At 43.2% G+C, this 24,655-nt stretch overlaps 1 protein-coding gene across 1 annotated transcript in view; it reads right to left on the bottom strand.

Moving 5' to 3' along the window:
• Nucleotides 1-24,655, bottom strand: part of RAB8B (RAB8B, member RAS oncogene family) — an 88,363-nt gene that overhangs the window by 29,769 nt on the left and 33,939 nt on the right. The window lies entirely within an intron of this gene.

Here is a 24,655-nt window from a genome sequence, read left to right as displayed (position 1 = left end):
ATCGACTTTTATTTCTCTCTCTCGTAATTTGCAGGATGTAATATCCACCAAGTATGACCAGGCATAATAGACTCTTCTAAAGTGGTAATTCCATTTCAATTTATCCAAATAGCCTGCCTTCAGACTGGCTGGCAGCATGAAGGAAATTCAGTGCAGAACTATCCTTATGGGGCTAGAGCAGAAGACACGCAGAAAGAACAGCCATGGAAAGAGGAACAGCCACGGAAAGAGGCAGCAGTGTGACCAGGACCTGCGTTCTAATCCCTCTGCGTGACCATGGGCAAGTCACTTAACTTCTCTGTGCTTCAGTTTCATCATCTGTAAAATGAGGGTTACATACCTTAAGTCCCTTCTAAATTATATTACTGATGATAATTACGGTTCTTGCTAAGTGCTATGTAATGATAATAATAATAATAATAATAATAATAATTGTCGTATTTGTTAAGCGCTTACTATGTACCAGGCCCTTTACTAACTGCAGCAAGTACTGTACTAAGCACTGGTATTCATTCATTCATCTTGCCTCCCATCCCCAAAGCACATATGTGAGCCTGTTGTTGGGTAAGGATTGTCTATGTTGCCAAACTGTACTTTCCAAGCGCTTAGTACAGTGCTCCGCACACAGTAAGCACCCAATAAATACGATTGAATGATTGAATATGTATATCTCTGTTATTTATTTGTTTGTTTATTATATTGTCTGTCTCCCCTCCATCCTCAACCCAGACTGAGCTCATTGTGGGCAGTAATATGTTTGATTGTTGTCATATTGTACTCCCCAAAGCGCTTTAGTACAGAGCTTTGCAAACAGTAAGAGCTCAATAAATACGACTGAATAAATGAATGAATGGATAGGGCTGCAGGAAATACTCTGACATTTGCATGGGTCTCTTCCAACTAGCTAACATATAAACGGCTTTTTAAACCTTGCTCATGGTCTACTTTTCTCCTGGGTGTTGGAAGTTCAGTTGTTTGTTATTGGAAGAAGTCCTACCATTGTCGGTGATGCTTAACTGTCTTTTCATCCAAACACCTATTCAAAGATTTTCAATGTTTAATTATTACGTTTTATAGTAGTGTCCTTTGATACCTAGCATTTACATGCTTTTGTCAAAAGCCACCTGATATTATCTGATGTGTGCTCTTTCTACTTGTAAATATTTTGTTTCTCTCCCCCACTACCTGGTAAGCTGCTTGAGGGTGGGGAACATGCCAGCTGCTCCACTGTACTTTTCTAAATGCAGGGCTCCCCTTAAGTGCTCAATAAATACCAAAGGTACTGAGTTTATTAAAAACAAAACAGAACATCAGACTGGGGACAAAAAAGAATCATTCTCTGCAAAAGTATACCTGTAAGAAAAACATGAAATTTTGTTCCACAGCATTATTACTGTACTTCTTCAGGTGCACCAACACTAAGGCAGGCGGAAGGCCAGAAAGGGCTAATAAATGTTTCGCAAGTTCAAAGATGCTCTGGGGCAGTTGTGTGGTGAGAAAATCCTATTCTTGGGGTGAGTTAATGGGAAACTTATTTAAACAGGAATAATGACACAAATACCTAGCCTTATCTTATGTTAGGTACAATACAATTAGTTTGAGAACAGTGTCAATATGGAAATACACAATCCACTTGTACACAAACTTCTTTATTTTACTGAGGTTATCTACTATTTGAGGAACCAATAGATGAAAAGGCAAATTACTGTTCTTCTATTTAATTTCAAAGACATATCCTCTTCACAAGCAATGCCTAAAATGTTGCTTCACGACACTAACTTAATAGTCAATCATGAATTTTGGTACAGTGTCTGGCACAGAGTAAGAGCTTAATAAATACCATTAAAAAAAAAAAGCAAAGGGAAACATCCAGGACTTCAAGTGGGCCATGGTACTGCCCTGACACTTCAATTTTTTTGTCCACTCCTGGCCAGAGTCCCAAGGGACGCCTGGGTCACATCTCCTAACCCGCTTGTCTGCTACGTAACCTTGAGCAAGCCACTTCACTTCTCTGGGTCTCAGTTCCCTCATCTGTAAAATGGGTATTAAGCCTGTGAGCCCCATGTGGGACAGGTACTGTCCAAGCTGATTTGCTTGTATCCACCCCAGCGCTTAGTACAGTGCCTGGAACACAGTAAGCGCTAAACAAACACCATAATAGTAATAATAATATTATTATTAACAACCCAGGAGTGGAGTCTTGGGAACTTCCAGGCCCCAAGCCAGGATCAGAAAATGGGACCCAGGCATCACCTCTTCTGCCCCCAAAACCTCAGACTCACTGATGATGGACAGACTATTAACCCTGTAGATCCTAAAAAAATCAGCCAAATCAATCACATTTAAGTGCTTACTGTGTGCGGAGCACTGTACTATGCGTTTGGGAGAGTACAATGTAATAGAGTTGGTAGTTCCCTGCCCGCAACGACCTTAAAACAGAAGAAATGCCAGTTTCTGCTGGTTCATTCATTCAATCACATTTATTGAGCACTTACTGTGTGCACAGCACTGTACTAGAGAAGCAGCGTGGCTCAGTGGAAAAGAGCCCGGGCTTTGGAGTCAGAGGTCATGGGTTCAAACCCCGGCTCTGCCAATTGTCAGCTGTGTGACTTTGGGCAAGTCACTTCACTTCTCTGTGCCTCAGTTACCTCATCTGTAAAATGGGGATTAAGACTGTGAGCCCCACGTGGGACAACCTGATCACCTTGTAACCTCCTCAGCACTTAGAACAGTGCTTTGCACATAGTAAGTGCTTAATAAAATGCCATTATTATTATTATTACTAAGTACTTGAGAGACTACAGTACAACAATAGACACGTCCCCTGACCACAACTAGTTTATAGTCTAGATGATGGTAGCCAGATGGTGGTCAGGGAATGTGTCTACCAGCTCTGTTGAACCGTATTCTCTCAAGGGCTTAGTTCTCTTGACCTCTGTAGAATTTGGGGCCCATGGGATCATAGACGTGGTTTCTGGGGACCCAGAGGCTGTGGGTTCTAATCCCAGCTCTTACACTTGCCTGTTGTGTGACCTTGGGCAAGCCACTTAACTTCTCTGGGCCCCAGTTACCTCATTTGTAAAATGGGGATTAAGACTGTGAGCCCCACATGGGACAACCAGCTTACCCTGTATCTTCCCCAGAGCTTAAAACAGTGCTTGGCACATAATCCCATAATTGGAATTATTATTATTATTCCTTCTTTACAGCCTGATTCTCCAAGTGGTGGGGTAAGCTTTAAAAAGAAATCAAAATCATCTGCGGATTTCAAAATTCTCGCTTCTTTCTAGAACCAAATCAGACAAATTCCTTTGCTTCAGGAGATTCACCTCACACTGACTAAATCTGCCCAAGGCAGGTTATTTTTTTAAATCGGTTTTCCTTGGGAAAAATCTTATTTAGGCTTAAATCTATATGGAGCAAGCCTGCCTTTCAGCTAATGCTTAAAGGCTGGGATTTTTTTTATGATATTTGTTAAGCCCGTACTATGTTCCAGGCACTTTACTAAACACTGGGCTAGATACAGGCTAATCAGGATTGTGGGTGGTAATGTGTCCATTTGTTGTTACATTATATTCTTCCAAGCGCTTAGTACAGCGCTTTGCACACTGTAAGCGCACAATAAATATGACTGAATGAATCAGGATGGACACAGTCCCCATCCCACATGGGGCTCACAGTCTTAATCCCCATTTTCCAAATGAGGGAACTGAGGCACAGAGAAGTTACCTTCCCTGCCTGAGGTAACCCACAGCAGGCAAGTGGTGGTGCCAGGATTAGAACTCAGGTCCTCTGACTTCTAGGCCAATGCTGCTCCCACTAGGGCAAGCTGCTTCTCTGATTAGTCGAACAACTGCTAGCTCATTAGTTCCACCTCAGAGCCGCCCTTGGGACTCTGAGGTCGGCACATCTGCAAGATGGCCGGAGTGCATTTCAAATTCTACTTCGGCTCCCTTCCCACCCTCCACACCCGTGAGCCCACTGGTGGGTAGGGACTGTCTCTATATGTTGCCAACTTGTACTTCCCAAGCGCTTAGTACAGTGCTCTGCACACAGTAAGCGCTCAATAAATACGATTGATGATTGATTGATTGACCCTGCTGCCAGTCTGGGAGCCCGAAGGCAGGGCTGCTGAGCTGGCAGGAGGAGGGGTGTGACCCTCGCAATCTTGGGAATCCAGATGGGGAAGGTCAGGCAAGATAGGGGGCTAAGAGAGGCTACCAGCGTCTTTCTGCGCTTTCTCCTAGTGCTCAAAGAGGCAGAGCTGGGTTCTAATCCCAGCTCTGCCACGTGTCTGCTGTGTGATCTTGGACAAATCACCCCGCTTCCTCTGTGGCTCAGTTTCCTTATCTGTAAAACGGGGAATAAGACTGTGAGCCCGATGCGGGACCAGGACCGTGTCCAACCTAATTCCAAATACCATGAACAACAGAACAGGGTTTGCAGCGGGTACTGATGCGGGACAAGGACCGTGTCCAACCTAATTCCAAATACCACGAACAACAGAACAGGGTTTGCAGCGGGTACTGATCTGTTTAACAAAGTGAGACTTCCCATGCATACATCTGTCTTGCTCCTACTATTGCTCCAGCAGGGCTCCAAAAAGTAAAGTTGCAAATCCTTAGTGGATGGGCAAAAAAAAAACAAATCGGCACCAGGCAGAACCCCTCAGCCAAACCCCCAAGGGACTCAGGGCCTACCTGCCCTATCTCCCCAGGGTCCTGGCAAAGGTGGTGACCTGTGAGATGTCCAAAATCCCCCAGAGCCACCCTGGCCTGAGCCACTCCCACCCCTTCTCAGGAGGATTTGGGCTGAAATAAGCCTTCTTTGGAAGCACATGGAGGGAAAGAGTGGGCCAACATAAGCACCTGGTGCTCTGCTTCCTTATCAGGCAAGGCAAAGTGGAAGGCCAAGACCTGGGCAAGAGAATGAACCACCCAGATTATGGCCAACGTGAAAACAAGCCCGTGGTGTGGGCATTTCTACAAATGCCCATGTCAACCACTTCCAGGCTTGAAGAAGCCTGTTTTCCCTCCTACTTGGACTTCGAGCCCCATGTGAGACAGGGGCAGTGTCCCACGGGCTGACTTGTATTCATTCAATTATTATTAGAATTAACATTACTATGGTGATGGCATTTATTAAGCGCTTACTATGTGCAAAGCACTGTTCTAAGCGCTGGGGAGGTTACAAGGTGATCAGGTTGTCATCATCATCAATCGTATTTATTGAGCGCTTACTGTGTGCAGAGCACTGTACTAAGCGCTTGGGAAGTACAAGTTGGCAGCATATAGAGAAAAGGTTGTCCCACTGGGGGCTCACCGTCTTAATCCCCATTTTACAGAGGAGGTAACTGAGGCACAGAGAAGTGAAGTGACTTGCCCAAAGTCACACAGCTGACACTTGGTGGAGTCGGGATATGAACCCATGACCTCTGACTCCAAAGCCCGGGCTCTTTCCACTGAGCCACGCTGCTTCTCTTATTAATCAATAGCAACCAATTATTATCAATAATAATAATAACTGTGGTTTTGGTTGAGTACTTATTGTACACCAGGCACTGTACTAAGCGCTGGGGTGTATACAAGCAAATTGGGTTAGACACAGTCCCTGTCCCACATGGGACTCACAGTCTCAATCCCATTTTATAGCTGAGGTAACTGAGGCCCAGAGAAATGGAGTGACTTGTCCAGGGTCACACAGCAGACAAGTGGCACAGCCGGGATTAGAACCCATGACCTGACTACCAGGCCTGTGCTCTATATAATAATAATAATAATGATGGCATTTGTTGAGCGCTTACTATGTGCAAAGCACTGTTCTAAGTGCTGGGGGGGATACAATGTGATCAAGTTGCCCACGTGGGGCTCACAGTCTTAATCCCCATTTTTACAGATGAGGGAACTGAGGCTCAGAGAAGTTAAGTGACTTGCCCAAGGTCACACAGCAGACTTGTGGTGGAGTCGGAATTCGAACGCATGACGTCTGACTCCAAAGCCCGGGCTCTTTCCACTGAGCCACGCTGCTTCTCTATATGCCATGCTGCTTCTCATTCAGTCGTATTTACTGAGTGCTCTGTGCACAGCACTGTACTAAGCGCTTGGGAGAGTACAATACAATAAACAGACACATTCCCTGGCCACACCGAGTTTACCATCTACATGACTGATCTTCTCCCCAGCATTTAGAACAGTGTTTGGCACACAGTGAGTGCTTAGCAAATATCAAAAACGATTACAACTCATTCAGTGGTTAAGCTCGGGCACTTGGAAGTCCGGCTGGCTCCTGTCTTTAACAGAACTTGTCCTCCCAGAAATATTAACAAACCTTTACACCGTAAACTTGTGGGCAGGGAAAATATCTACCTATTCTATGGTACTTTCCCAAGCGTTTAGTACAATGCTCTGCACACGGAAATAAATATGACTGATCGATCCTTACGCTGAAGAAGCTGGGGTGAATTGGGACCTCTGTTGCTCGTCTCCTCCCCGTCCCATGGGATTCCTGGGAGTTTTCCAAGGAAGGCCTCCTGGATTTGGTTTCCTCATGGGGCTCAGAGAGGGACCTACTTTCTGGAGTTTAGGAAGCACTGTCACGTTTGTCATGAATCCAGTTTTCCATGAATAAACTACTACTTATGCGGCTCTAACATGTCACATTCATTTTCTCGCTCAAGATTTAAATTACTCAACTAGCTGAAAACCCACCAAGAGTTTGACGGTAACTTAAGATCTTAGCTCATGTTCTTCTCTGGAGCCCAATCCGTTTTTTTCCTCACTCCAGTTTGTCCCCTCTTATTTATTGGGCTTTTCAGCCCTTCAGGGACCACTTCTTGGCCTTCCTGGCTATTCAGAGTCCTTTTGTTCCACTCTAATAATAACTGTGGTCCTTGTTAGGTGCTTTCAATGTCCCAAACAATGTACTCAGCAGTGAAGTAGATACAAGATAATCACGTCCCCAAAAGGGGTCCAAGTCTAAACAGGAGGGAGAACAGGTACCGAATACCAATTTTGCAGATGGGGGAACTGAGGCACAGAGAAGTTAAGTGACTTACCCAAGGTCACAAAGCAGGGATGTGGTGGAGCCAGGATTAGAACCCACGTCCTTTGGCTCCCAAGCCCGTGCTCTTTACACTAAGCCACTGTCTTTACACTGCCTCCTGTATCCTTTGCTCTGATTGACAGCTCACTGTGTGCAGAGCACTGTACTAAGCGCTTGGGAGAGTATGATATAAAGAGTCGGTAAATACATTCCTTGCCCAAAAGGAGTCCAGAGGATCAGTTAGCATTATCTCTTCTCTGCCCCTTCCAATTATTGGTAGAGAGTATGAGAAAGGATTCCAGTTGAGTTGTCAAAGTTGCAAATGCGATATGCATCAAATCCATATCACTTCTTTGTCAAAAGGTCTTATACTCATTATAAAGATCAAATTGATTTTGCACTCACTGAAAAATGTGGCTATGCTGCACAGAAGTTACAATTCATTTATTAGTTGAAATTTCTTCTTAGATGCTGGATTATGAGTTGAAAAACACATGAAGCAAATAACTGAACTCTGGTAGAATTAGACAATTTTAAAAGGAAGGTTTTACAAATTAGCAGTTGATAAGTACTAAGTGACCATTCTTTGGTAAAAATATATTGCAGTTTGTTCAAAGCAATGTGTTCTCTTCACAGAGCAAGAAACTCTTGGGCTGTAAACACTAAGCAAAGACCATATCTATATCCAGTCCTATCACTGAAAGAGTCCAATGGGTTTTTGGGTGAAAACGGACTAACCTAAAAATTTACAAGATATTCTGTCACCAAGCACTATTTTTCAGAATGATCATTTAAAGATTATACCATTTGGACTAATTTTAGCTTTATTTATATAGCACAATAGGTAACGGGAAGGATTTTCTTGGAGAGGGATGACCTGGTCAGCAAGGATATTCTGAACAAGAATGACAACACCACATTGAGACATTTTATAAAATTATCTTTTTCCAAACTGAGTAAAATGAACTAGAAAAATTCAAGTGTTCTTTTGTTCGGCTACTCTGAGAACAGGAAGTGGGTACTGGAGCCCTGTTTATAGCACAAATTGACAGACATACGTTACCACTTCCTACTGCAGAAGTTTCAACTGAAGAAGTTTCATGCTCTGCAATTCAGTAGACACACATCCAGATGAAAAGATCACAACAAACTAGAACTTGCCTGATTACTAACATGAAAAGAGAATTCCATATTCCATCCCAAATAAAAAGTCTCAGAAGTAACACTAGATCAAACAATCAATCCATCAATGGTATTTGTAGAGTGTTTACTATTTGCAGAGCACTGTACTAGGCGCTTGGGAGAGAACAATTCAACAGAGTCATAACGAACTAGTCGATTGAAAATGTCCTGAGAGAATAACATGAATAGCAACTACTGCAATATAGCTGGAACAATTCAGATAAGTATGCTGAAACATCTCAAATGCTTGAAATTTTAATACCGCATCTTCTGAGAGCAAAAATTATTTGGCACACATTTGCATCATTGGAGAATGGCAAAATTAATGCATGACAAGTCTTTTTAACAAATTTTGCACTTTCAAAAGGAAATGTGTAAGTGTTACTCAATCTGGAAGTACCAACATGCCTGACAGTGTCAAAATATGAATTTCCGAGGTTCTTATGGAGCAACATATGTTTTACCTTCTGTAAAATAATTGCCTGTGGAAGTTTTATCTTCAAAAAACCAAACTAATTTTTGCTCTAATTCAACAAAAACCTTTGTACTTCTCTAGGACTTCTCCCAGGATGTTCCCCTGCGAAAATCCAAGCCAACCTCTAGAGCGGAGCAGCTCCAAAAATAAGGCAGGAAAATGGTTTTCAGCCACCATACACCCTGTTCATTAAAAACTCCAGCTTCAATCTGGAGAGCCATTTCAGTCCGGACTACAGTCACTAAACATGGTATTTCTTTGTCCACAGAACCACACCCCAGTTCATCTAAGCTTTGAGAGGGTTTTGGGGAGGTCACTCCAAAAAACATGGCAACTGAAATAAATTAGCTGCTCTCCTTTGCTGTTGCTGTGGGAAATCCCTATTGCCTATTATTGGAATAACCACTGGAAAAAAATGACACCAACATTCTTGATGCAGTTGTTCAAAAAAACAGAAGCGAAACCGATTCTTTGGAGTTACCCAGGACTTGAACATGTCACACTTTCCATTCCCTTCAAGGCAAATGGAAACGAAGCAGCAAGGAAAGGATAAAATATTCTACACGAACGACATTATGCTCTAAATGCATTAGACGAGCCAGGAGCTCAAGAGGCAAGACAGAAAATACACCCAGCTTTAGAAGGGTTAGAGAAGTACAGGCCAGAGGGTCAGAAGGACCTGGTTTCTAATCCCGGTTCCACCACTTGTCTGCTGTCTGATCTTGGGCAAGTCGCTACCCAGCACTTGAGTTACCTCATCTGTAAAATGGGGACTGAGAATGGGGGCCCCATGGGGGACAGGGACTATGTCCAATCTGATTCTTTGTATCTGCCCCAGCACTTAGAATAGTGCCTGGCATATAGTAAGTGCGTAACCAGTACCATTAAAAACAAGGGGGGGATGGGTTGGTCAGGAAGTGGCAATTTGTAGCCTATTTTTGCTACTGTTGTCTCGTCCTCCCGCAAACCTCCTCTCTTCTGATTAGTGCTGTAAGGGCTTCTGACTAGTCAATCAGCAGCCAGTATGACCATGATTCTGCCCAACTGTATAGTGTGTGTGTACACACAAACACACACACACACGTATGCTATGTGACATGGAAGCAGGGCATTGTTCGCTCTTTTTTTCATTCAGACTATAAAGTCATCTGCTGGAACCAAAAGATCAGTCTTTCCAACAGTAGAATCACTCTAATTCCATCAATCGGTCAATCGACGGTATTTTTTGAGTACTTATGTGTGGAGCACTGTATTAGGCACTGGGAACACAGTAAAACAGAACTAGCGGACCATTTTCCCTGCCCGTAATGGGCTTAATTCGTGGTGAACTGGAAGCTTTTTCCCTTTTGTAGTATTGCTGCAAAAATCATTTGGGAACCTAGGGGCAATCCCTGAAAAGGGTAAAGTTACTGAAGAATTTAGCCCTTAAAATATGTAACAATGCAGTCATTCAGGCTAAATTCATGCCCAGCCCTGACAGCAGAAGATACATGTGACTCATTGCTAACATCACCCTTGTACTTTCACTTTTGGCAGTCTGTATTTGTTTTTTTGACATTATAGGACTAGCTATGCTGTTTAGGGTAGAACTAGGGCAGAACTAAGACAATCAGCATGGCCCACTGGATAGGGCACAGGCCTGGACATCAAGAGGACCCGGCTTCTGATCCCAGCCCTGCCACTTGTCTGTTTTTTGACCGTGGGCAAGTCACAACTTCTCTGTGCCTCTGTTTTCTCAGCTGTAAAATGGGGATTGATCGTGAGCCCCACGTGGTACATGGACTGTGTCCAAACTGATTAACTTTAATCTAGTCAGTCAGTCAATTATTGAGCTTTTACTGTGTGCAGAGCACTTGGAACAATATGATATAACAATAAACAGACACATTCCAGCGCTTAGTAAAGCACCTGCCACAGCGTAAGCATTTAACAAACACCCTTTTTTTAAATAAAAACACCAACAAAAAAAAACTGTTACGGAAGCCCGAACTAAAGGCCACTGGCGGCAGCCCCACTCGAGGGGAAGTGCTTTTGCTTAGCAATAGGATCTCTTCCTCCCTCCCTCACTTTCTTGCCTACAAAACAAATAATCTCTACAGTCACCCATTTCTAAGACTACTAAAACTGAAAACGAGGGTTTTTTTTTAGAAATTACTAGTATTTTAAAAAATATAAATATTATTATTTTGCAGACAAAACAATTTGGACCCCTGGAATTATAAGAAGAATACAGTAAGTGCTTAACAAATACCATAATAATAATTATTATTATTATACTGTGAAACAATAATAATTATGGTACTTGTTAAGTGTTTACTATGTGCCAAGCGCTGTACAAAGCACTGGGCTCGATACAAGTTAATCAGGTTGGACATAGTCCCTGCCCTGTATGGGGCTCACAATCTTCATCCCCATTTCACAGATGAGGTAACTGAGGACCAGAGAAGTTACGTGACTTGCCCAAGGTCACACAACAGACGTGTGGCTGAGCCAGGATTAGACCCTAGGTCCTTCTGAATCCCAGGCCAATGCTAATGCTCCATCCACTAAGCCATGCTGCTTTTCTAAACTTCTGGTAATTCATTATTGGACACATATTACTAAGCCAAATTCAACCTAGTAGTGTGGAATTTATTATCTAGGCCCTTTGGCCCAGTGGCATGTCACTGGCCCATTTCACTACTTATCATTCATTCATTCAATTGTACCTATTGGGCGCTTACTGTATGCAAAGCACTGTACTAAGCGCTTGGGAGAGGACAATATAACAACAGACACATTCCTGCCCACAACGAGCTCACCATCTAGAGCCTCCACCAGAAAATGTGCAGGCTACCCCGTCTCACAATAACGTGACTGAGTTGCTGAACTGTGGTTTTTTACTTCTAATTCAAGCAATTTAGGAACTGCAATGGGGAGAGGGGAATTGAATAAACAAGGGAAGGGCTGCAGGAAACAATTGTACACTCTTTAATTAAGTGAATTCACTAGATTAAAAATGGTGTTCAAGTCAAGAATGGTGGTGAATGACCAGGTCCCAGACAAAGGGCTTGAAAGGCTTTGTTTAATGGCTCACTGAGCATCTTTTCTGTTTCCTGTTGTTCTGCTGGATGACATCCTTCTCCTCGTTCCTTATTACAAACTGGGTTAAAAGACAGCCACGTGATTGGGAACAATGTAAAGAAAAATTCTGGATGATGAGTTTTGAGTACACTTCAAGAAATAAGGAGGATAATTTGCACAAAACCTCTGCAGTACTCAAATGATTTAAAAAAAAATCCCCCAAATAAGATTGTGTTTTCCCATTATCACAGAAAAATACCATCGACGCAACTTTCACTGACATGGAGAAGCAGCATGGCTTAGTAGAAAGAGCAAGAGTCTGGGCCTCAGAAGGACCTAGGTTCTAATTCCGGCTCCGCCACTTGGGCAAGTCACTTCACTTCTGTGCTGCAGTTTCCTCATCTGTACAATGGGGATTAATAATAATAAAAAAATAATGGCATTTGTTAAGTGCTTACTCTGTGCAAAGTACTGTTCTAAGCGCTGGGGGGGATACAAGGTGATCAGGTTGTCCCTCGTGGGGCTCACAGTCTTAATCTCCATTTTACAGATGAGGTAACTGAGGCCCAGAGAAGTTAAGTGACTTGCCCAAAGTCACACAGCGGACAAGTGGCAGAGCCGGGATTAGAACCCATGACCTCTGGCTCCCAAGCCCAGGCTCTTTCTGCTTCTCTGTGAGCCCCATGTGGAACAGGGACTATGCCCAACCTGATTTACTTGTCTCTGCCCCAGCGCTTGGAACAGTGTCTAGCACAAGAGTAAGCACTTAAATACCACAGGAAAAAAAATTAAACCTTTGAAGTCTCCAATATTTGATCAAGTTGAAATGAATAACTAGAATTTACCCAGATGAACAATATGGAAACTCACCCACTCATGTGATCAGTAAACAGAGGAGAGTTGGTACTTTTAACAGGATGCTAAATCAAGTCTTGGAGACCAAGGATTTCCACATTGAGTGGTCATGTTTTTACTGCAATAGAGGAGAGTCACTGACAGGAAATGGTACACATCAGTGATGCAGATAAGCTGAGACTATGGTTGGTACATCCTGACCAGTGAGTTTTTCACTCTGACAGGTCCTCATTCTTGTTTTCTGAAACAATCAGTGGTATTTACTAAGTGCTTATTGTGTGCAGAGTATTGTGCTAAGCGATTGGGAAAGCATGACACAATAGCATTCCTGTACACGAGAAGCTTATAGTCTGCAGAAGGATGATGTACCCAAAAGGAAAACTTCATGGTAGGTGTCAGGAACAAAAATGAACACAAACAACAAACGTTTAAGCAAGTTTGGAACAGCAGAAAGACCAACAAGTATTTCAAAGAATGTGTATTCAATAGAAAAAGATAGCTACAATACTAGACTGTTTTTTTTGTTGTTTAGATTTCCCATATTGAAAAACAAGACAGTAAGACAGTGTGAGCCCGTTGTTGGGTAGGGACTGTCTCTCTATGTTGCCAACTTGTACTTCCCAAGTGCTTAGGACAGTAAGTGCTCAACAAATACGATTGAATGAATGAAAGTGGAAAACATAGTCATGAAGTAAAAATTAATATTTCAGAAGATATGAAAAACATGGATATAACAGTTACTTGCAAAGCCAAACGCTTTAAGGGAATGAGATGGGCTGCCTCTGGTTTCATTTTTCTAAAGGAAAGCTATTAATAACAAATGAACAACTAATGAAAAATACGTTCAAGAATATTAAATCACCGACAATACTTCTGCCATATCTTAAAGAGCATATAATTGTCTCTCCAAATGGTGTGGGTAAACAAATGGCTTTTGTCTGTCACAAATGACCAATACGGTGGCTATGATTTTCACCATTTTCTTCGAAGGGATAAATGTAGCCCTTTGAAATTGAGAATCTTTCTTTTTTAAAAAAAAATCTGTCCAAATCTTAACTGCATATACTTGAGTCATGTACTCAGCTTAATCATGACCGAACTACAAAAGGAGTTGAAATGTTATAATTACCATAATTTATCGTTGATAATATATGATTTTGTAAAGAAGAAATAAGGCTGTCACATGGAAGGATAAGCAGTAGAAGCAGCATGGTCTAATGGACACAGCATAGGCCCCAGAGTCAGAAGGATCGGGGTTCTAATCCCGACTCCCTCACTTGTCTTCTATATGTCCTTGGGCAAGTCACTTAACTTCTCCATGCCTCAGTTACCTCACCTGTACAATGGGAATTAAGACTGTGAGCCCCATGTGAGACAGGGACTGAATCTAAACTGATTAGCTTATATCTACCACAGCACTTAGTACAGTGCCTGGCACATAGTAAGTGCCCAACAAATACCATAAAAAAGATATTATATCCCATTTCTTACCAAAGGGCCACCCCAACATATGCAGAAAAATACTACAACTACATTCTAGACTCCTCTTAGCAGAATGGAACAACAGTCAGCTAGAATAATTTACTGTGGTCCTCTGGACTGGGCAGGGAACACATCTGCTAACTCTGTTCTGTCATACTCTCCCAAGCACTTAGTCCAGTGCCCTGCACATAATAAGTGTTCAATAAATACCCGGGCCAACTTGGAAGAAAATTTGGTGAGATCCCTCTCCACAGACTCATCCATGGCCCCAACCATAACCTTAGCCTAACAAGACATTTTTGGATGAATTTAGTGAGTTAAATGAAAGCTTTGGAAGATGCAAATAATCAGAATGTCTCGATAACTGGACTTTGTGCATTTAGTTTGGGGTGATTTGTAGTTCCAACTCCCAGTTTTTGAATATGAGTTGTGTTTGCTTTATTTTACTTTATATATTTTTATAGATGCCATATTTACTTACGCTATCAATGTAGATTAGCATTGCCCTTGTTGCCTAGCATTGTCATTCCTCAGGATTACAGCTGAAATCTGGGAAATAAAACAATTAAGGCTCTGGTCTCAGGTTGGAATGGGGAAGAATTGAGAAATCTTTCCTGTTTAAGCAAATATGATTTTTTTTTTTAACCAGACATGTGGGCCATGATGCTGAAGAGTAGTCTGACCAATTACCTGAGAAACCAAACACACCTGAAGATGACCTATTTTTGGAGGTGAATAGCGCTGACACCCTAAGTTACCTAGAAAGTAAAATAGCACATGTCCCACCAACAGCCATCCCAACTCGATCCCTGACAATTCCCATTTTTGGTTGTGGTATTTTTTTTTCAGGGAGACAGGGGGAAGGCAGTTGCCAAAGTAGCAGAGCCCTGTGCCTGCTGCTAATAATGAAAATAATAATAATAGTGGCATTTGTTAAGCGCTTACTATGTGCCAGGCACTGTACTAAGCGCTGGGGTGGATTCAAGCAAATCTGGTTGGACACAGTCCCTGTCCTACATGGGGCTCACAGTCTCAATTTTACAGATGAGGTAACTGAGGCCCAGAGAAGTGAAGTGACTTGGCCCAGGGCATACAGCAGACAAGGGCAGAGACAGGATTAGAACCCAGGTTCTTCTGACTCCTAAGGCTGTGCTCTACCCATTATACCATGCTGTTTCTCACTCACTCACTACCTCTTCCTCCTCTGCCACTGCTACTCTTCTGGGCCAGGCTCGGGTGGAGAGTGAATCTTTTCCTGCACAGTAAACGGGGTGCGTAGAATCCAGTGGGGACTCTTCAAACAGTCAGTCAGTAAATCTTCTTTTTGGCCCCTCCTATAGAGCAGCTCACTGCAGACAACCTAGCACTGTTCCCAGTGTCTGAGCGGGGCCAGAGCGTTCCCCTTCCCCGATCCCCTTCCCTGACTTGATGGCCTTGGAGTCACTGCCGTTGGCAAAGGTGGCACGGGGCATTGGGGGTAGAGGGGAAACGAGGAGCCCCAGTTTGCCTTGCCATCCAGCCCCAGGCCGGAGCTGCTTCAAGCAGGCAGAGGAAGGGAACAGAGCCACTGTCGTTGTCTTGTCTCCCCTCCCTTAAATCGGAGGTGAGCAAGCTATTTCTTGCCCAGAAAACCATGCGGAAGACTTAATGGGGTCACCTTCACAGTGCCAAGTCCACCCATGGAGTGGGAGGGGTCTATACTGGAGAGATACCTGGTATCACGAAGCAGCATGGCTTAGTGGATAGAGCACGGATTTGGGAGTCGGAAGAACCTGGGCTCTAATCCTATCTCTGCCCTTGTCTGCTGTGTGACGTGGGGCAAGTCACGTAAGTTCTCTGGGCCTCAGTTACCTCATCTGTAAAATGGGGGTTTAAGAGTGTGAGCCCCATGTCGGACAGGGACGGTGTCCAAACTGATTAACTTGTATCTGCCCTAGTGCTTAGAACAGTACTTGGCACATAGTGCTTAACAAGTACTGTTATTATTACCATTAAGAATCAGATATAGCTCAAGAGCCATAGATTCTCACCCCCCTATGCTACAGTGCAAGTGTGTGGCTGATTTTGTAATAGGCAATCAATCAATGGCATTTATTGAGTGCATACTATGTGCAGAGCACTGTACTAAGCGCTTGGGAAGTTCAAGTCAGCAAAACTGAACTGACAAAACTGCCCACATGGAGCATTCAGTCTAGAATCTGGGCCTTCTAGACTGCGAGCCCGTTGTTGGGTAGGGATTGTCTCTATTTGTTGCTGAATTGTACTTTCCAAGTGCTTAGTAAAGTGCTCTGCACACAGTAAGTGCTCAATAAATACAAATGAATGAACGAATGGAGGGGAAGACAGACATTAATATAAGCAGCATGGTCTAGTGAAAAGAGCAAAGGCCTGGGTTGGAAGACCTGGGTTCTAACTGCAGCTCCATCACTTGTCTGCTGTGTTATCTTGGGCAAGTCCCTTCACTTCTCTGTGCCTCTTTTACCTCATCTATAAAATGGGGACGAAGACTGTGAGCCCTATACGGGACAGGGACTATGTATGACCCAATTATCTTGTATCTATCCCGGAGCTTAGTAGAGTGTCTGGCACATAATAAGTGCTTAAATACCATTATTATTATTATATTAAAATTATGCACATAAGGGCTATGGGGTGGATAAAGGGTGAAAATCCAAGTGCAAGGATGACACAGCAGGAAGGAGAAGATGAAATGAGGACTTAGGGGAGGCCTCTTGAAAGAGATGTGATTTTAATAAGGCTTTGAAGGTGGGCAGAGTGGTGGTCTGTTATAAATAGAGGGGGAGGGAGTTCCAGGCCAGAGGAAGGTCATGGGTGAAGTCTTGGCAACAAGACAGTCAAGATCAAGGTACAGCGAGTAAGTTGGCATTAGAGGAACAAAGTGTGCGGACTGGACTGAAGTACATAATGGCTAGCTACTAACCAAAAGCTTTATTGCAGATCAGCTCCCGACCAGCAAAAGGTATGAGGTCAGCTAGTTATGACTTTCTGCCTTGTCCTTCAAGCTGTAGTGGTAAAACTTATATATTGGGTTTGATTTACAAGGTCAAACCAAAATCAAATGCTGAAAATGAAACTATTACACTGAAAAGAAAAACTGAAACACGGAAGGCGAGCCAAAGGCCTGAGCTTTATAAATACATGCAACTTCTGGCAGAGAATCAATCAATTGTATTTATTGTGCACTTACTGTGTGCAGAGCACTGTACTAAGCGCTTGGGAAGTACAAGTTGGCAAAATATAGAGACAGTCCCTACCCAACAGTGGGCTCACAGTCTAAAAGGGGGAGACAGAGAACAAAACCAAACATACTAACAAAATGAAATAAATAGAATAGATATGTACAGGTAAAATAGAGTAATAAATATGTACAAACATATATACATATATACAGGTGCTGTGGGGAAGGAAAGGAGGTAAGATGGGGGGATGGAGAGGGGGGCAAGGGGGAGAGGAAGGAAGGGGCTCAGTCTGGGGCTTTCCTTAAATTACAAATGATCCACGGTATTTACTGAGTGCTTACTATGCGAAGAGCACTATGCTAAGTGCTTGGGAGAGTACGACAGAATTAGCAGATAGGACCTCTGCCCACAACGAGCTATTGCCCTCAGTTTCTCCTATAATGCTGGGGTTATAGTCTCGACAAATCCCAAGTTGGCAGTATAACAGGTGCATTTGTTGGGTGTCTAGCACGTGCACAACTGTTCCTTCCAACTTCACAAGGTAACCAGACATGCACTGTCAGAGGAACGCTCCCTACTCACTCAACCATGTTCTAGCCAAAGCAACAGTGGAAACATGTGTTGTGGAAGAACTGAGTGTACCGCAAATGCTACTGAATTATTCAGCAGATATTACCTCTAGTCTGTTCTTTGATATCTTCTGAGAGATTTCAGAATAAATGGGGGTCAGGGTGCTAACATCAATAATGACCCACAAAAAAATTAGTTTTCAGCTTCTTCAAAAGTGGTTTCAATCAGGAGTGACAAGGATTTGTGTATTAAATGCCAGGTAGAGGAGCTTCACTTTAGCAAGAAAATCATTCCGCTGAAATAGTGAAACAATGGGCTTTGTAATCAATTTTTCTGAATTTTGTAATCAATTTTCCCTTCAAGGCCCTGCTGAGAGCTCACCTCCTCCAGGAGGCCTTCCCAGACTGAGCCCCTTCCTTCCTCTCCCCCTCGTCCCCCTTTCCATCCCCCCATCTTACCTCCTTCCCTTCCCCACAGCACCTGTATATATGTATATATGGTTCTACATATTTATTACTCTATTTATTTATTTATTTTACTTGTACATATCTATCCTATTTATTTTATTTTGTTAGTATGTTTGGTTTTGTTCTCTGTCTCCCCCTTTTAGACTGTGAGCCCACTGTTGGGTAGGGACTGTCTCTATATGTTGCCAATTTGTACTTCCCAAGCGCTTAGTACAGTGCTCTGCACATAGTAAGCGCTCAATAAATACAACTGATGATGATGATGATGATGATGAAGAGAAGTCAGAGCAAATGACAAGTCATTATTTTCTACAGAAGTAGTGTGGTCGAGTGGATAGAGCATGGGCCTGGGAGTAAGAAGGACCTGAGTTCTATTCCCGGCTCTGCCACTTGACTGCTGTGTGGCCTTGGGTAAATCAATTAACTTCTCTGTGTCTCAGTGACTTTATCTGTAAAATGGGGATTAAGACTATAAGCCCCACATGGGACAGGGATTGGGTCCAACCTGATTTCTTTGTATCTACCCCAGCACTTAGAACAGTGTTTGGCACATAGTAAGCACTTAACAAATACCACAATTATCATTAGGGAAGCAGCCTGGCCTAGCAGATAGAGCACAGGCCTAGGAGTCTGAAGGAGCTGGGTTCTAATCCCAGCTGACAACCTGTCTGCTGTGTGCCCTGGGGAAGTCACTTAATTTCCGTAGGGAAGCAGTGTGGCTCAGTGGAGAGAGCGCGGGCTTGGGAGTCAGAGGTCATGGGTTCTAATCCTGGCTCCGCCACTGATCAGCTGTCTGACTTGGGGCAAGTCACTTCACTGGGCCTCAATGACCTCATCTGGAAAATGGGGACTAAGACTGTGAGCCCCACGTGGGACATCCTGATTATCTCGTACCCCCCTCAGCACTCCGAACAGTGCTTGGCACATAGTAAGTGCTTAACAAATACCAAAATTATTATTATTAATTTCTCTGTGCCGCAGTTACCTCATCTGTAAAACGGGGATTGGGACTTTGAGCCCCACGTGGGACTGGGACTGTGTCCAACCCACTTATCTTGTATCTAACCTAGGGCTTATTGTGGTGCCTGGCACTTAAAAAATGCTTAAAACCTTTTTTTTTTTAAAGTAACTTGGGGGTGATGAAATGCTGGATGTCCTAAGTGATCTGTGGGTTCCTCATATTCAATGGGAAACACTGCTCTATTGAATGGGATACTTGTGAAGATTAGAGGCAATCACAAAATTGCTGAGTGTGGTGGGCTCTTCACTTTTGATTGAAGCAAATGGCTTGCTACTGTCCAGATGGGAGTGAATTAAAGGCAAAGCTACAAGAGAAGAGAAAGCTGGGAGGTCCAAATCACAGCCCTCTGTGGCACAGCCCAGGGCAGTTCATTGCTATCATAGTGTGGTAGAAAATATTCCCAGATCTAACTCTGGCTTTGGGAACTCTGACCCTAAGAAGTGACATACTGCCTCAAACAATCTATTTCAAACTGTCTTTGGGTGGCAAAGAATAGATCCTTTAAGAAGAAGGGACGGGGATCATTGGGGAGGAGAGGGGAGAGAATAAAAAGCAATATACTTAACTTCTCTGTGCCTCAGTTACCTCATCTGTAAAACAGGGATTAAGACTAGGAGCCCCCATGTGGGACAGGAACTGTGTCAAACCCGACTAGCTAGTAAATACCTCAGTGTTTAGTACAGTGCTTGGCACATAATAAGTATTTAACAAATACCATTTAAAAAAGCAGTGAGCACTGGCTTCTTGGGGAAAAGGATTAGGGGAAGCGGAGCTAAATCCTTCCTGGGATGGACTGATCAGTGAGAAAGGGGTGCTTTTTTCAGATTGGTAGGTGGGAAAAGACAGTCACCACCACCAAATGATACTTCTTGAAGAACTTCATTAGGGAAAGCAAAGCTAAATGTTTCCTGGCACGGACTGATCAGTGAGAAAGGGGTGCTTTTTTGAGGTCGGTAGGTGGGAAAAGACAGTCACCACCACCAAACGATACTTCTTGAAGAACTTCATTACATTAACCGCTGATTCACAGAGAATTAGGCAGACATAGGTGGTAGATGGATTTAAGATACTTTCATGCCAGATATTTTTCTCTAAGAACTCACAGATTACTAGTAGTAGGTCCACCACTTGCAGAATGCTTTACGCCTTAGCTCCCCACTGTTATTGAGTACTGCAGAGTTGCAAACACACAGAGTACCACATTCATTCAATCGTATTTACTGAGCGCTTACTGTGTGCAGAGCACTGTACTAAGTGCTTGGGAAGTACAAGTCGGCAACATCTAGAGACAGTCCCTACCCAACAGCGGGCTCACAGTCTAGAAGGGGGAGACAGAGAACAAAACATATTAACAAAATAAATAGAATAAATATGTACAAATAAAATAGAGTAATAAATACATACAAACATATATACATATATACAGGTGCTGTGGGGAGGGGGAGACGGGTAAGGACGTAACCTGCAGAGATACTTAATTAAATGATGGCAGAGTAGGGCACTGGAGGATGCCAACATTTTCTTCTCTACTTCAAAGATTTACCTATATGAACCCAAATTTATATGAACCCAAATATATATGACCCACATGATCCTGGAGAGTGAGACTGATAGAGACTGGGAAGGATAGCAGCATCACACCTTGACCCCTGACATGGTCAAGAGACAGCCGTACCTTCCCACATGTAACCACTTGCCTGTGGATTGTATTCTAGCCAACATGGCAAGGAAGCAACCCTCCTGATGCCAGGTTTTCCAGGGTAGGAGCTTGTGTCAACTAGCAACAGTTGGAAACAACCCAGAAATGTAGGAGAAGGGAGGGAGGCAAACTGGAGCGTATGCTCAAGAAGAGCTAGGAAGCAGCTTGGCCTAGTGGAAAGAAAATGGGCTTGGGAGTCAGAGGACCTGAATTCTACTCTCAGCTCTGCTAACTGCTTGCTGTGTGCCTTGGACAAGTCACAACTTCTCTTTGCCTCAGTTCTCCTGTTCTCCCTCCTACTTAGACTGTGAACCCTGTCCGGGACAGGGAATGTGTCCAACCTAATTAACTTGTATCTATCCTAGCGCTTAGAACAGTGTTCATCATGTTCAACACATCGTAGGCACTTAACAGAAGAAGTCTAATCCCTCTGACTGTGAGCCTGTTACTGGGTAGGGACCGTCTCTATATGTTGCCAACTTGTACTTCCCAAGCGCTTAGTACAGTGCTCTGTACACAGTTAGTGCTCAATAAATACGATTGAATGAATGAATGAGCAGACACCATAAAAAAAGGAACTGGTTGTGGGCAGGGAATGCGTCCGTAATATTGTTGGGCTGTACTCTCCCAAGTGCTTAAGTACAGTGCTCAAAAAATACGATTGATTGATTGATTAGTATATCCCGCCCAGGAAGCGATGCCCAATTTCCAGAACCGACTCACACATTTAGGAGAAAGCTCATGTGCCGTTCCAGTGGGCTACCACTGCTCCAATGGCTCTTATTAAAACAGATACCCTCAGGCACTGGAAGCCAAAGGTTCCTCCTCACAGGACATCTGGCCTTTCAGCTGAATGTTTTTCTCCTTACAACTTCAGCCTCCAGAGTTGATCTTTTTTGGAAAATGCCATATGCCTCCAGCTGGCAAACCACAGCCTTGAGAACAGTCTGGAAGTCAACCAAAGGTCTCGTGCTTCTCTTTTAACTCCAAAGCTAGTGAAGATATCCCTTCTTTGGCCTCTCGTTGCAGGGGGTGAAAAAGACAACATTCATCGAGTTGATCTTTACTTGGCCTTGTATAGAGGGATGGAGCTGAAAAGTACATTTTTGAGATGGGGGAGAACGGAAGAATCCTGAGATGATTCTAAGGGATTCCTGAGATTTTGGAGGAAAGGGGACATTGCTTTAATTCGGTTTGTGGACTATGTCCAATGTTTCAGTATGACATTTCAAACGAGTCTGTGGCTTCCATCTTCAGGACTGGGCCACCTTCAAACTCGAGCCTCTGGGATGTGACTAAAAGATGAAACCACACCAACAGGCAGCAAAATTCCTCTCCACAGTTAGTCAACCATATTTACTGAGTGCTTACTGTGTGCAGAGCATTGTACTAAGAGCTTGGGAGAGCACAATAGAACAATAAACACATATATTCCCTGCCCTCAATGAGCTTAGTCACCATGAAACACACACGAGTGATATGAAGAGTAGTATAAATCGATTCTCACCCAATGAGTGTTTTTCCACTATCTGTTTCACACAAGATTAGCAAGCTTTCTTCAGACCACGCATGTGTGCCTGGATAGAGTGTGATGCGAAGCTCAAGCACGTCCATTAGCTATGGCACATGTACTGTGCAAGTTTTCCTTAATGCAGGCTTCTTTGTGAATGTAATTCCTGAGTTATAAGAAAACTGGCTGCATCGAATCTTCATTCATTCAATCATATTTATTGAGCGCTTACCATGCACAGAGCATTGTACTAAGCGCTTGGGAAGTACAAATCGGCAACATATAGAGACGGTCCCTACAAATGAGGGGCAAAATCAGATAACAGGGGACAGTCTGAAGCCTTGAGCAGAAGTGCTGAAGTCAAACTGGCAAAAGCTAGTTAATTCTGCTTATTACCCTAGCATCCCAACATCTCAATGCTCTTACATTTGAACAGAACTGACTAAACCAGACCAACGTTAGCCCAGACAAATGCTTCCTACACTGATTTAGGTTGGGAACATTCGTCAAAGTGGGGAGCTTCCCGTAGGCATTCATTCCCACGCCAACTGGCTCCCCTAGAAGCCTGTGGGAGTGGGGTATGAAAAGAGGAGGCCAGGGCTCATTCACCATCTGCCAATGTAGTGATAAGATTTCTTCAGTTCTGGGTGCTACCGATTTCTATGTCACTGTGCCCGCACATGAAAGCAAAGCTAAGATGAGGACAACCCAAACTTCTCAGGGGGAACCCCAGGGGTTCCGATGTCACTTCAGCTGGTTGCTTGGGCACCAATCTTGTCTTATTCTGTCGGGTCATCTCCGACCCATAGCGACGCCACGGACACACCTCTCCCAGAAAACCCCATCTCCATCTGCAATTGCCTAATGTTAAACATTAGGATTCTAAATCTGCATCTCCCAGCATCCAGCAGACAGAATGACATGAACACAATATTAGAAAAATGTACAAGCCCCTGATTATAAATAAGAATGTGGTATTTGGTAAGCAATTACTATGTGCCCAGCACCATGGTAGATACAAAATGATCAGACAGTCTGATTATGAAACTAATAATAATAATGATGATGATGGCATTTGTTAAGCGCTTACTATGTGCCAAACACTGTTCTAAGTGCTGGGGGTGGGATACAAGGTAATCAGGTTGTCCCACAATCAATCAATCAATCAATCGTATTTACTAAGTGCTTACAAGGGGCTCACAGTCTTAATCCCCATTTTACAGATGCGGTAACTGAGGCCCAGAGAAGTTAAGTGACTTGCCCAAAGTCACACAGCTGACAAGTGGCGGAGCCGGAATTAGAACCCATAACCTTCCCCCTACAGCTCCATTAGGTTGAAGGCCCAAGCACTTGTTCACTATTCTGCACCCAATAAGTGTCTAATAAGTGCCATGGATTGACTGTTCATGCCCTAACATTCTAGAATGAAAAAGGTATTTGAAAAAATATTGGCTTTTCTTATTTTGGTACCTAAATTCTGTGATTTAAATAGTATTTTCCTGCTAAGCCTTATGCGGATAAAATAAAATCCTTAGCTACTCCAGATGTTGGTGTCGGCGATTAAGCTGAGAGAAAGGATCTTCAAGACAGAAGGAGAAATTTCTAATTTATAGGTTTCTGATCCAAGAACTAAACTGCACCTAGATAATTTTCTACTTCTTCTGATCAAAGAGCCCTTCCCAGATTTATTTTATATTTCCACAAAATGATATCTCCTAAATTACAAGGAATAACAATGCCCCAGGTGCCAACTTACATGCACAGGTATGCAGCAAGTTATGCTTCCAGGTGATCTTTAATTAATCAGTTTGTTCCCCAAAAAATTGTGGTTTGGGGCATTCTTCACCTGCACACAAAGACATCGGTAACTTCATCCATAGAACAATATGAATGCTGAGATTTGGGGGTGGAATAGAGGCTTAAGAAAAATATAAAATTTCAAGGGCAATACACTCTCATGAGAAAGGAAGAGACACCCCATTGTGTTGCAAGGAAATCATGGGCATTAATAAAAATGGAGAGATAAAATTTTGGAAAAGGAAATGCTTTCTACAAAATAGTTTTTCTTCCCACCCCCAACACACCCACCC

The sequence above is a fragment of the Tachyglossus aculeatus genome, chromosome 5 (genome assembly GCF_015852505.1).
Source record: "Tachyglossus aculeatus isolate mTacAcu1 chromosome 5, mTacAcu1.pri, whole genome shotgun sequence".
In the NCBI taxonomy this organism is placed as follows: domain Eukaryota; kingdom Metazoa; phylum Chordata; class Mammalia; order Monotremata; family Tachyglossidae; genus Tachyglossus; species Tachyglossus aculeatus.
This window is presented reverse-complemented; position numbering and strand designations above follow the sequence as displayed.